This window comes from Mastomys coucha, unplaced genomic scaffold (genome assembly GCF_008632895.1).
Source record: "Mastomys coucha isolate ucsf_1 unplaced genomic scaffold, UCSF_Mcou_1 pScaffold8, whole genome shotgun sequence".
NCBI classification, from domain to species: domain Eukaryota; kingdom Metazoa; phylum Chordata; class Mammalia; order Rodentia; family Muridae; genus Mastomys; species Mastomys coucha.
This window is the reverse complement of record NW_022196914.1, coordinates 22,892,745-22,906,282: the sequence shown is the minus strand read 5'-3', so window position 1 is coordinate 22,906,282 and position 13,538 is coordinate 22,892,745.

The window sequence follows — 13,538 nt, the reverse complement described above, 5'->3', positions numbered from 1 at the left end:
ATAAGCCTTCCCTTATCACATTTAAAGGAGAAGTAAATAAGGTCATGTACAGCATTGAATAACATGGAAATTAGTATATTCTCAGTAAATAAATGTTGGTCTAAGGTACTAATAGATGCTATTACAAGTTTCAGTGTCAGATGTAGACTATGCTACCAATTCAGTAGGCTCTGTCTTTCGAAGGCCACAACTCCTAACACAATGACACTGACTTCAGAGCCAAGCAGTGAATTCTGAGGACAACTCTGTTTTCTTCTCCTGGGTAACTGTTGGCTCAGAATGGCAGTCAGTCAGCCAGCCAGCCAGGAGACCATGCAGTGGAATAAAAATGAGTCTGTGCGCAGCAGTAACCGGAGTAGCTTCGCAGAACACCCTCCTTTGAGCCAACAGAGTTTACGTGTAATGTCTTGTTGAAGAAGGAAAGAGATGCAAGTAACTCTTACATTTGCACCACAACCAACCAATAGTCACACTTAGGAAGGTCCTATTTATTATATATATTATATATATTATAGAGTAGGGACCTCAAATGAAGCTGAGGTGCTCTCACTATGTTACATTTTCTCTGGAGACTAGAAGAAAGCTCCCTACCCCCAGAAAAATGCTAGCACTCCTCCTCTCAGCTCCTGGTTCTGTGATTTCCTTCTCATCTGTAGACTCTCAGATGTGATCACAGCCAGCTCCTGTCACCCATCACCAGCAGAACTAATACTTACTGGAAGTATCTCTGATGACATCTCTCATTTCATGTATGAATTAGAGAATCTAAACTTCTCTGACATTTCCATTATGTACTCAGTGGCTTTGTGTTCATGTCGTGCTATTTCTATTTAGAGCCGACCTCATATTTCATTTTATATCGACAAGGATCTGTATTTTTGAGCCCCATCATTAGATAGTGAAATATGGGTAAACTGAGTCTCATCATGATTAAATGACTCTTCTAGCACTTTACAATGAGTCAGGGAGTGAGACAGGAATAGAAGCCACAGCTCTAGTCTCCTAAATTGTTTTTTTCCTGACCACTAGACCACACTTCCTCTCCAGACTATGAGACACTGGAAAATGAGAGTCAGGCTGAGAGTAAATATGGAGGCAAAGCCACAGAAACACAATTTCACTTGTTCTTAAATCATGTCGTTTAGCAAAGGAAAACAGCAAACACCCCAGTGTCTTTACTGTCATCCAAAATTACATCCTGAATCCACCATGGATGTAGAACAGGAAATGAGTCTGCCCCAAACTGACATCCCTTTTCCATTTAAATGAATTTTAAAAAAAAAAAAAGTGGTTGATTTTCCCATACTAATGTCTCTATAAGATTTCCCTTACCAAAACCAAAACCAAACAAAAACAACAACAAAAAACAAAACAAGAAAAACAAACCATATTTATTACAGTTCAAAATATATAAATAAAACAAGTTCACAGGTCTTTTTGTTTTCTACTGAGTAAAGTCTAACACTTTTAGGTTTTGTAGGAATAACAGGCTGATTAGACGCAGCATGAAGGTAGCTGCTGGTGAGTTCATTGTGAGCCAAGTGTGGCAAAGAACAGCACAGAATGAAGGTGGGAACCGGGGCAAAACTATGCCAAGACGTGGGTGTGAGTCTCAACTTCACTCCTAACTTACTTCTTTTATTTAAATATTTACACACGTGCTTATTTACTTTTTGTTGGGGGGGGGCTGGGCATGTGCATTCTACAGCGTGCGTGCAACTTCAATGAATTGGTTTTCCTCTCCACCATATAGGTCCCAGGGACTGAGTGCAGTTTTTTGGACTTGGTGACAAGTGCTCTCACCCGTTGAGCTATCTCACTGGTTCCCTGACTTTCAATGTTGAGCAAATCGGATAGTGCGTTGTTCGCGAGGGGTCATAGCAACTGCCTGCCTGTCTGCCAGTAGCCCTGTTGAATGGAAGAGGAGCTGTGTGCTGGACTATGAGATACGGCAAGCGTCTGCACCATGCCAAGGTCGCCTGGGCAGGCCAGTTGTCTTTGTACTTAATCTCCAGTAACAGAGTTTTCAAAGAACTTAAAAAGTCTAAACAAGCTTCTTTTGAAATTATTCTTGGCTATGGAGACAGAAAACAAGATTATTTCCTTCTGGCAAATAGCTACCTGTCTTCCTAGTCTTTTAGCAAGAGGTACCTGAACTGCCCTCATGAAATTCGATGAGAGATGTAATGAGAATATTTTCCACTCAGAGAAAAGAGCCACGCAGTCTGGGGAAGCAGAGTCCTCACTGAGAGAGGATGAGTGAAAAGCACTGTCTCACCTTGTGGTTCCCCGGGCGGGTCTATAAGCACTGCAGATAAAGCCCAGACAATGTGGCAATCGCTGGGAATCCTGGAAGGTCCTTTTGGGGGTTGTGGGGTGGGGGAGCAAACAACAGCCCTACATCTGGGTTTCCAACTGTGGGTGGAATAGGAGACTATTGTTCCTGGAAACTGAAGAAAAAGCAGGAATTTACTTTCCAAATTGGGCAGTGGAAAATTCAGCACAGTTGACAGTTCAGCTGAGGCCCTTTCATGGCAGGTGATGGTGTGATTTTTCTTAATGGAGAAAACAACCTACTGTAAAGCTTCTCAGACTGTCACTAATCTCTACTGGCGTCGAGTCGGTTTCTTGTACAGCAGCAATTCATGATGCTCCGTGTTTGCCATAAAGAGATTCCTTATGTTGACGGTGTGACCTCTTATCTTAATCTCAAAAGACAGTGATCCAAGCTACCTTCTCTCTAAAATAAATCGAGTAGAAGACAATCCCTGCCTTCTTTAGGGGTGGTGCGTGGTCTGATGCAGAGCAGAGGGCTGTACTGCCCTGTGCCGAAGTAGAATCAAGGATGACCTTTCGAAAATAATCCCCGATACCTGGCAGTCCTCATGCACCTGTCTTTTATTGTGTAACTTATGTGCAAAGGGTTGTGGGTGGGTTGTAATAAATCAGCGCCATCTAGTGGAAATGGGCAAAGCTACAAGTCACAGCTCTACTGCTGTGTCACTGCCAGTGGTAGCACACCTTCCAGCCCAGCCACTACTCACCGTAGTCTTATTTATAGTCTTCTATTTAAACTTGTTGCCACGCCCTGCTCTGAAAGCTAAAGGCTATCCATAGCTAGAGTAAAAAGACAGGACTGTGTGAATAAACGTGCTGGCAATAATCAAGGCAATTGTACCAGTTAGCATGTGTACACTGATGCTTTGTATCGGAAGTGGTTCCTAGTCATCGAATTTTATCCTCATAAGACTCTGGGAGACACTGCTGTTTTCTTGGGAAGGAAATTGAGGCACACAAAGTGTATGTAACTTGCCTGGGTTGCCCTTTTGGTATTGGGAAGACACTAGCCCTCCTTGTGTCCCTGCTGCTGAATGTGCAGGCTCTTGCTGATTGGGGTCATGAGTATATGGGAGTAGACGGAATTCCAATGTTACTGCTGATGGACAGAGTCCCAGAATGGAAGTATGTGGTGGATATTGATGGATAATAGGTGTCCCATAGGCCAAATGGATGTTGGTTCAAGTCATACTCAGTCGTTTTTCCGTTTTGTGTTCCTGGGAGAATTACAGTATGTTCTGAGAACCCCAGGTTATTCTAAAAAATGGAGATAGTGATATCTTCCTCATGGAGGAGGGGCTGATAGTATGGGGAGAAGTGTGTACACGTGTGATCTGGTTCATAGTGGCTGTAGATAAGATTTCTTTTTAATTCTTTGAAAACGACTTTAGACTTTCATCAATTAGAGAAGAGTCCCTCATGGGGAGTAGACAGATCGGTTCTTAAGCTCTGAATTCAGCCTTCTACCTGCTAAGGAGAAGAGTCCTTCTCCTGCTAAGGACAATGTGTGGAATGTGCCCCTCCCTGATCATATCTTCCTTCCCACCTTTGTGTTCCCCGCAGGACAAAATCTGGCAAGTGCAGAAGTTGTCCTTGGCGCCATCCGTGGGTGATCATGCTCTTGTCCGCCTTTGTCTCTTTGGTCTCCATGATGAGTGTGAAGATAGGAAGGTGTAAAAAGGAGCTTCTTGTCACAGAGTCCTTCTCTGAGGCCTCTAGGGTACAAAGGGCTTTTATGAGAAGGGCCAGAGGCAGGATATGGAGACACTGGCTAGAAGGTGGAGGTCTTTGTTATTTAGTGTGTTGTCTCGTCTCTTTTTTTTCTCTGGCCAAACACAACAGAGTCATGGGCCTCCTGTGCCTAATTAGCTAAAGACTATGGACAGAGAACAGCTATTGTGGGTTCTTGGAATCTCAAGGAAGTTTTGCCAGTTAACAACTCCACTATTTGGGTAGATCTTTTAGATCTTAGACTGTCTAGTGAGTGGGAGGAAGATGAAGGATAAGGGTGGGAGGGGAGACAGACAGACAGAGAAAGATCTGCCAAGTAAAATGTCCCTAAAAAGCTGCTCTATCTGTGTGTTGAAAAGCCCTTCTGAGATTGTAAAACTTGAAACCCATGATAAGAATCTGATAATAAAGAGAAAAGAAGAGGTAAAAGTAATAGTAAAATTAAAACTAAATATGTATCCATGAAAACAGTATCATACAGAATAGTTTTCCTACCTAAAATTAGTGCATTACTCTGTAGCTTTGTAAATGTGCTTTTCCGAACAGCATCAGGAAACATATATTTCTTTCCTCCCTCACAGTGGTCAGGTTGAACTTCCTCCATGCCCCAAAGAAAAAAACCTGATGGCTTCAAGCTGACTGGTTGCTGCTCAAATAATTTCTATCTTCTAGCAAAAAACCTCTACTGATACAAACGTGTGATATTTATGTGACATGGATTGACTTGAATATTTCTGCATTGAATAAAGAGATACCAGTCATTGTGATATCCTTCTGATCCCCATACACAGGAAGCAGATGCAGGAAGATCAGGAGTTCAAAGTCCTCTCCAGTTATGTAGGTATTTCTCAAGGCCAATCTGAATCACATGGGACCCTACCTCATAGGAAACAGTAACTTATTGCAAATTAATAGGAAAGAAAATATGCTTCTACATTTCTGGAGAGACAGAAAGGAAAAGGACCAAAACTCTCCCAATCTATGCACTTTTTTTGGTCATCCTGGTTTGAACACTTAATCTTTCAACTAAGATCTCTCTAGAGGATTCCATCATTTAGGGAATAGCTCAGACACTGTTGCCTTGTCTTTGCTATCACCTAAAGACAATCGCTTTTCTCTACTGAACTCTACAACATTGAGATCTAAGTAATTTGCTTTCAAGTGGAGTGTCCATCAGTGCTTCTTTAGATTACTTCCCCAAGATTACCGTCAGAGTCCCACCATGTGACATGATGTAGTGGTCCATGCTTATTGTCTTGGCTGCTGTTTGTATAAAAGTTTCATTGCATAGATGATAAAAAAAAAAGCTGCTCTATCACAAAATGGGATATTCCTGTTTGGCCATCTAGAATTACCTATGTATTTCTGTCTTTTTGTTGTTGTTGTTGTTTATAAAGGAGATTTTAGTTTTATTCATGTGTGCATATGTGTGTGTCCATGTGTGAATAAGTGCAGGAGTGTGTTCTGTAAAGGCCAGAGGAAATGTTGGATCTCCTGGAGGTGGAGTTACAGGCAGTTGTGAGCCATTTGATGTGGGTGCTGGGACTGAACTCTGGTCCTTTCTGCAAGAGCAACAAGCACTCTTGACCACTGAACCATATCCCTAGCCCCTGTGTATTTCTTGGGATATGTTTGCTGCAGTAAACAAAGTAAGCTAGTAGCCTTATATCAGTGTGACCATTCACTGTGCTTTATGGAGAACAGAAACAGGCTTCATTCAGACCCTTAGTATGCTACCAAGAGGATTTAGCATATGCATATACTCAGAAAGATTAAACAAATATAACAAGCAACAGGATGTTTTAGTGTAGTGCACTACATAATTGAAGTGAACCCTGATGTCTGTTTTAATGCTATGCATTTTCTTTTTTGCAGAGTTATGTTGTATTACAAATACAGAAAACATCTTAAAAGGGAATGCAAGAAGTAAGTAACAGCTAATGAATTGATATAAAAAAAAAAAAAAGTACTTGCAAATAGAGTTTGATTCTTTCCCCAGCCATGACTCATTTTGCACGAGCATCTCGGCTTCTCCATCTTTAAAAGACTAATACAATTTGCCTTTAATTAAAGTCTCAATTATTTTTTTAAAGCTCTGGGGAAGATGGGTGCAATGGGAAAAATGAAATAACTGAGCCTATGACTTAGCCTGTGCTGGGAATTTTATAGGCAGTTCACAAAGGCTTTTACTTTTCCTCCTAAGTGATAGGCAAAATGTATTTTAAGCTGAACAACTCAGACTGGAAAGGCACACAATACCTGTCCCCAAAGTCATGATCACATCAGGACACACCCATTGGGATTCAATGCTCCTATTTAAAGTCTGCCCAACCATCATAGCCCATGTCTGTTTTGGCTTTGGCAGAAGGTTGATAACAAGCATCTGCAAGAACCATGTTTAATTGAGCAGGAAATTACTGTTTTCTTTACCAAGGTGTTGTAAGTAAAGATATACCTGTGTAGACAAGATTTATGGTTTAAGTCCTGTGTCAAGAAATGAAGGCAAATTAGCAAAAATTAATCCCCAGATGAAATCACAACTCTGGAACTCATTTTCCAATGGAATTTGACTGTGTTTTTGGAGCCTGTTAGATTGAGAGGTAATCTCTTGGGCACACAGGGACTTTCTTAAGCATGTGAAGCGTGTGTGTGTGTGTGTGTGTGTGTGTGTGTGTGTGTGTGTGTGTGTGAACTAAAAGTTGATGGGCAGCTTCCTGTGTATCTGGAGCTCAATGCTCTAGCTAAACTGGATGATGAATGAGTTCCTGGGCTCTGCCTTCCTCCGTCTCTGCAGTGCTAGGGCTACAGGCTCTGCCACCATGAGCTCTCAACTCAGGTCCTCTTGCTTATACAGTATGCCCTTTCCTGACTCAGCCACCTCCTTAGCCCCCACATTTATATATTTTTTTGAACATAGCATTTTACTAGGCACCCCAGCTAGCTTTGAACCTATGAACCATTTGCCCCAGCCTCCTGTGTGCTGAGATTCCAGGCATGTATCTCCAACCATGCCAACCTTTGAAAATATTTTGACCTCTAGATCCATAGATTTCAAGTATCCTACTCAGTCTGGGGGTGGGGTGGGGGAGTCTGTTTCTCCTTCCAGGATGCCATTTTTGAATAAACCCTCTCCTGTTCTTTGGATTCGAAATTAATCTTTGCTGCTCCCTACCCATCCCTGAGTTCCCGTATTATTTTTCAGAGTGGATCTGGAGTTCTGGACCACCATGGATACTCTTCCACTCAAGTTTCTTCCTGGAGGGCCTGTCTCAGTGTTGACTGATAAATGAAGAAAGGAAAGAGGAGAGTCACCAGCACTCCAGGCTTGCCACTGTGTGGGTGGTGATTCTTGGATTCCAAGCAAATGAAGCTAGTTAAGGGATGCTCTTGTTTGTGCATGACTAACTCTCTTCCGTCACCCAAAGGCTGAGCGTGGGGCACATCAGGAAGTACTGTGGTTCCACTCGGCCAGTGTGTTTTGGCTCTGCTGGATTCTTGTAGCTGCTACAGTGATGTGGGCAGGCAAGGAGGAGAGATTGAAAAACTCAAAGCAATTTTCCAACAATAAAAGCCAGTGTTCCTTAAGGTTCTCCCTTTCCTTACCTTTAAAAGAAAAATACTGCGTTGGCAAACCTGTCCTTATTCACTGGGAAGAGAGAAAGAAACATTTAACTCTTAGCAATAATGCTCAAACATTATCCTGGTTTTGTGTGCTTCTAGGGGGAAAGCTGTCTTGGTGCTAAGCTCACAGCATCTGGTTTTCTGTGGAAGACACAGTTTAAAAGTGTCAGAGTCACGGGAAGTGGTTAGGCTAGCCTATCCCTATCATGAGGTGGGGTAGGAGATTCTGGTAAAGGGCTAGACTCTCCACATAATAATCAAAACCAATTTGATGAGGGGTAGAGGGGAGAGTGGAATTCTTCAAAGCCATGCTGTTGACTTGAGAAAGGAGATTAAGGTTAAAATTAAAAAGCAGCAAAAGGAACTTGGTTTCCCAAGCAAAGGAAAGGTGAGGTATAATTTCTTCCCAGGAAAAATCTCAAATTAGCTACAAAAGATGGCTGATTTACATCACAACGATGTGTTTATGTCATCCCAAGTCTCAAAATACTGAGATCAACTTCTTTTTTATTACTTTTATTTTTTACAGTCCAGTCCCCCTCCCAGTCTGCCCTTCCACAATTCCTAATCTCATTCCTCCTCCGCTACCCCATCCACCACCAAGCCTCCCCACTCCCTGGGGCCTCAAGTCTCTTGAGGTTTAGGTGCATCTTCTCACACTGAGGCTAGACCAGGCAGTCCTTTGCTGTATATGTGTCAGGGGCCTCAGAACAGCTTGTGTATTGAGGTCAACTTTTATGAGAAGAGAAGGGGTTTATTTAAAATTGTTCTCCTTCAACATTACACAGGAGCAGAAGTTGAATAACGATGTGAGAAATGTCTTCTTTCTAGGAAAGCATGAACTCATTAATATCAATGGGTGGAAGCTGGGTATGGTGCTAGTCACCTAACAAGACCTCATCTCAGAGAGCTAAATAAAAAAAGATATCTACTGGTGCCAGAGGTTTGCTCAACTTTCATTATAACCTCAGTTCTTACAGCCTCAGACCCAAGAAATGTCATGATTACTCAACTGTTTATATTCACCATCACCACCATCTTCCTCCTCTTCCTCCTCCACCTCTTCCTCCTCTGCCTCTTCCTACTCTTCCTCCTCCTCCTCCTTCTTTTTGTATGTATGCATGTGCGTGGTCAGGTGTGTGCAGGTGCACCTCTGTGTGGAGAACAGTAGACAACATTGGGTGCCATTTCTCAGGAGCTGTCACTTTGTATTTTTTAAAGACAAGCACTCTCTGTGGCCTGGGAGTACACAAAGTTATTCACTGTAGCTGGCCAACCTGCCCCAGGGATCCTCCTGCCTCCTTCTTTCCAGTGCCTGAGATGTCAAGACTGTTCCATTGTGCCTGGCATTGTTACATGGGTCCTGGTGATCCAACCCAGGTCCTTGTGCTTTCAGAGCAAACACTTGACTGACCTATTGAGTCCTCTCTTTGGACCCTGTCTACATTTACTTTCTAAAACTTTTTACAGATGATGTCTACGTCATGTTTTAGGTGTCCAGAGCACCAGAGGACAAAGACATTCCAAGTGTCATAGCTTGTTAGTAGCACAGCCAAGATCTGACCAGAGGGTTGGAGCATGGCTGAGATCTGACCAGAGGATTGGAGGTTACCTGAACTCAAGTTCTTACCCAGTTAAGTATGGTGTCTCTCACAAAAAAAGCCCCCTTTGAAGCACTGAACATGTATATAGGAATTTCACTCTATTTTGGAAGACTTAAATATGAAACAACAGATACATGACAATAACGTTAATATCCAACAAGTCACATTGTATTATAGCTTACATAAATGGACTGGGCCACACCATCCTACAGTTAATAATATACTATGACACAGTTAATAATATAGTACACCACAGTGTCTTTTATGTATAATGATACAGTAAACCACAGTATGTCCTGATTCATACATACTTTATACATACCTCATACTTATACACACCTAGACTTTACAAGCCTACCCAAGTGAGTTAGCTATTTCTTTTTTAAAAAAATTATTTTATTACATTTATATTCCTGGTTACCCTTCCACAAACCTCCCATCCCATTCCACCTCTTCCCCTGCCTCTATGAGGGTGCTCCTCCACCCACTTACCCACTCCAGCCTCACTGCTCTAGTATCTCCCTTTTCTGGGCATCAAGCCTCCACAGGACCAAGGGCCTCCCCTCCCATTGATGCCAGATAAGGCCATCCTGTGCTACATATGTAGCTAGAGCCATAGGTTCCTCCATGTGTACTCTTTGGTTGGTGGTTTAGTCCCTGGGAGCTCTGGGTGATCAGTTAGTTAATACTGTTCTTCTTATGGTGTTGCAATCTCCTTCAACTCCTTCTCCTAGCTCTTCTATTGGGGTGCCCATGCTCAGTCTGATGGTTGGCTGTGAGTATATGCATCTGTATTGGTCAGGAGCTGGTAGAACCACAGTGTTTTTCCTTTCTAGAATACTTTAAAATAGACTTTCTTAGGACCCATCGTACTTGAACAACTTAGACTTTTGTGTGTTCCATGAAGATAAGAAATCACTACTTGTTTGTGCAGGGAGGGTGGGGTGGGCAAGACAGGCTGTTAGGGTCTTACTCATTATTTTTCTTCTCTTCTTTCCTAGCACAAACTTCCCCAAATGAAAGCAAGGACTGATAGCCATGAGGAAGCCACAGAGTGCCTGTCAGAGACACTCTGTTACTTGATGAAGGAATGTCAGTCCATTCCTTCATCGTGTGCTTCAAAGTGTCCTGGAGAGATGGGCATGGACTGCTTGAGAGTGGTGTGGCACATACCTGTAATCTTAGTGCTCAAGAAGCTGAGTCAGGGATCTGACTCTGAGCCCTGCCCTGGGACACACAGAGAAATCATCCTAGAAATCACTTTAAGAAAACACTGCAGAGTTTTGGTTATTTTCTTGAGACAGGGTCTCATTTAGTCCAGTCTAGTCTTAGACTCGTGACTTCATCTCCTGAGTTCTGGGATTATAGTTGTGCATCACCAGGTTGAGTTTGGTAGTGCTTTGTTACATGAAAACTGGCTAGTGTGCCGTTAAAAAACTTGTGGCTCAGGGTCAGCAGTTTGGCTCAGCCAGTAAAGGTGATTGCTGTCAAGCATGATGACCTGAGTTTGATCCCCCATGTTGGAAATAGATTACCAACTCCTAAAAGTTGTTCCCTGACCTCCACAGATGCAACTAAGGTACATGAATCCTTCCAGAAATGGAAGTAATAATTGAAAAAACAACCACAATGGCAAATAATAAAGTCATGTCTTGGAAAGAGGTTCATTTATTGATATATGTGACATTCCACTTTCAAAGACTTAGAGAGACCCTACTCTTGGGAAAGATATGAAGAGGGAAGGCAGATCCCTAGGCTCTCAGAGCACAGCTTTACCAGAACTGCCATGTCACAAATGAAGATTCGTGCATAAACAGTTCCAGGATTAGAAGTCTGAGATGAAAGTCTCCAGAGTTGTCTCTTCCAAGACTTGGCTTGTAGATGACTGTCTTCTTGCTCTGTCAACCTGTGCAGGGCTGTGTCACCATTTCCTCGCTGTAAAAGAGTACCAGTCAGATGATATTAGGACTTGGAAGTTAACTTCTAGAGATGCCATCTCTGTCTCTGACCACATTCTGAAGTACTGAGGTTTAGAACTTGAGCAGATGAATATTGGAGGAGAACAAGTCAGCCCTTTGCAAGCATCCTGAGTGTGAAGCCAAGGAATCAGTGCTCCCTAAACTTGGGTTGATGACAATGCTGTCATTCATAGTAGGTCTGGCAAAATCTCCCTGAGTTCACTTGCCCCCGTCTAGCAACTGGAAAACCTCAGGCCTTCATAAACTGTCTGGAAATCCAGTTCCTTCTTGGATCTTCCTAACCCATTTACCACAAAATTCTGATGTCTACATTCAGTAAAATCTACTTTGAGGAAGTCATAGAAATAAAAGTTCAGTTGTGTATGGTATTGGGTACTCGTAACAGAAGCTCTTTGGAGAATGAAAAAGAAGAATTGTCCATTAGCAGAATCCTGTCTCAAAAAAAACTAACAAGCAAACAAAACAAAACAGGAAACAAAAATCAACCAAAAAAGAAATGAAACAAAAACACAAAACAAGTCTAAAACCAAAACTAACCACAATACCACAAGAAGCACAAACACCAAAGTGCGTCCAGACAAATGAAGGGAAAGACCCAGGGTCAAAGGTGAAAGATGTCTTCATGAGATATACAGTTCAGAAGATATGCCAAAACCAACAAGAGCTCCTGGAACATGAAGAAGAATCAATTAGCAGTATGCTCAAGGCATGGGAAAGGAAATGGAACAGATTTCTGGGGTGGTGGGAAATGAGCAGGAGTGGTCTGAGCAGCCTCGGTTGGGGGGTTTGGCTTAGATGGAACCTGAGACAGGTTAAGGAGGATAGAATCTGCCCAGAGAACCAGGAGGACTTGCTTTAGTTGGGGAATGAGGGGCTCATGGAAGACAGGTGGGATTCAGGTTGGCCAAGAACACTAGATTTTGATAGGCAAGGAGAATTCTTTCATTTTTTTAAAAAAATGTATGTATATATGTATGTGCTTTCATAAATCCATGTGTACTAAGCTCATGCAATGGAGGCCAGAAGAAGGCACTGGATCACCTGGAACTGGAGTTACAGGGAGCTGGAACATACAGTGGAAAACTCAACTGAAGTCCTCTGCAGGAGCAATACACGCTCTTAACTGCTGAGCTGTCTCTATAGCCCAAGGATAGTGCTTGAGAAACTGAAGAAGGGCTTCTCATGAAAATAGGAAATGTACATAGAAAGGCAGAGAGAAGCTAGGCGAGTCTATTTAATAGGTTATTCCAAATTAGTGCAAAGAATGAAGAAGGCTTAGATAAATGGCAGAAATGGTGTGTGTGTGTGTGTGTGTGTGTGTGTGTGTATGTGTGCCTCTGTGTTTGTGTGTGTGTGTAGCATGGGAAAAGGGAATTTAGAGACAAGGAGGGTTGGGGGTTAGAGGAAAAAAGCTCACTAAGAGGTAACGATCAGTAGAAAGAAAGGTCCTTGCAAAATTAGCATGATGGGATTCATGACAGAGATGGAAATACACACACATACACACACTCCCCCCCCCCACAATGATATACAATAGAACATGTTAAAGAGCCACAAGGAAGAATTTATTCAAGTTCACTGAGAGGGGTTCAGGCAGCATTGCAGTAGGGTTTTGCAGTGGTGTAGAGAGGTTAGATTTAACTCTGAATACAGCAGGGGAATAGAAAATTTAGAGACAAGGAGGGTTGGAGTTCAAGGAAAAAAAAGCTTATTAAGAGGTATAGATCAGCTGAAAGGAGATTGATCCTTGCAAAATTGACATGATAGGATTCATGATGGAGACAAGCCAGGCTGATCGGATGTACAACCAGGATAACAATGGACATGCTGACATGAGAGGGGGGAAACTTGTGGGGGTCTGAACCCTAGACATGTAACTATGGCAACTGAAGATGGCTGAAAGTTGGAGAAATGGTCTTCCTTAGGGAAAAAGAGTCCTACACTTCCTACTCCCTGCCTCTGCCCTCACCTCATTGGTTATTCAATACAAGGTCGTCAGACTTAAGATTACGTACAATATATAATACATTATAGACATATAGGTGGAATGTATATGTATATAATATATACAACATATACTATATTGTATATATGTATACAACATAAATATATAATATACATGTTCATTTATAATATATATAGTACATTATATGCATATATATACATAATGCAATAAGTAAATGAGCACATTGTATTTATATATTTAGAGACACACATATATAACATATACATGTATATATATGAATATATATATATATATATATAT